Source organism: Arachis ipaensis, chromosome B7 (assembly GCF_059453495.1).
Source record: "Arachis ipaensis isolate K30076 ecotype BB chromosome B7, ASM5945349v1, whole genome shotgun sequence".
Lineage (NCBI taxonomy): Eukaryota > Viridiplantae > Streptophyta > Magnoliopsida > Fabales > Fabaceae > Arachis > Arachis ipaensis.
Window position 1 is genome coordinate 119,652,907 of NC_142442.1, and position 1,098 is coordinate 119,654,004.

At 41.2% G+C, this 1,098-nt stretch overlaps 1 non-coding gene across 1 annotated transcript; it reads right to left on the reverse strand.

Moving 5' to 3' along the window:
* Window positions 1-631: 631 nt before the first annotated feature.
* Window positions 632-740, reverse strand: LOC148553904 (small nucleolar RNA R71). Its single transcript, XR_015893001.1, has one exon. It is a non-coding gene; the product is annotated as a small nucleolar RNA R71 (small nucleolar RNA).
* Window positions 741-1,098: the final 358 nt, after the last annotated feature.

Sequence of the window (1,098 nt, forward strand, 5' to 3'; positions counted from 1 at the left end):
ATTAAAGGACATCTTCTTTTTTTTTCCTCTTGACTTATCTTTCTGACAAAGAACCTCTATACTCTGACATAGAGAATTCTTTCTTCTTCTTTTCTTGCATTCTTTCTTCTTGTTTATGAGTAGGAACAGAGATAAAGAACCTCTCTTTGATCCTGATCCTGAACAAGAAAGACAACACTCCGGAGGAAACCTCACAGAGCTTTTCGAACAAGAAGCTAAGAATACAGACATCGCAGCCAATCCCAATGGCATAGGAGACGCAAGGAAGGTTCTAGGTGACTTTACTACACCCATTTCTCACTTTTATGGACAGAGCATCTCTATACCTGCCAATAGTACAAATAATTTTGAGTAAAAGCCTCAACTGGTCACTCTAGTTCAACAAAACTGCCAGTTTCATGGACTTCCACAGGAAGATCCCAACATATTCATCTCTGATTTCTTGCAGATTTGTGATACTGTTAAGACTAATGGAGTGGATCCAGATATTTACAAGCTTATGCTTTTCCCTTTTGCTGTAAGGGACAGAGCTAGGTTATGGCTGGATTCTCAACCTAAGAAAAGCCTAGACTCTTGGGAGAAGGTGGTCAATGCATTTTTGACCAAGTTCTTCCCACCTCAGAAGCTGAGCAAGCTTAGGATGGAAGTTCAAACCTTCAGACAGAAAGAGGGTGAATCCCTCTATGAAGCTTAGGAGAGGTACAAGAAACTGATCAGAAGGTGCCCTCCTAACATGATTTTAGATTGGACCATGCTAGATGTCTTCTATGATGGCCTTTCTGAGATGTCCAAGATGGCATTGGACCACTCTGCTGGAGGTTCACTCCACTTGAAGAAAATGCCTGAAGAGGCACAGGAACTCATTGACATGGTTGCAAATAACCAATTTATGTACACTTTTGAGAGGAACCTTGTGAACAATGGGGTAGCTCAGAAGAGAGGAGTCTTGGAGGTTGACACTCTGAATGCCATATTGGCTCAGAACAAGATCCTGACCCAACATGTTGAATTATTGAGCTATATGTTAATTGCGGTGGAAATTGTGATCTTAGATTGGAACTTCAATGTTGGTTGGATGAAGATTGAAAATGTGGGGCT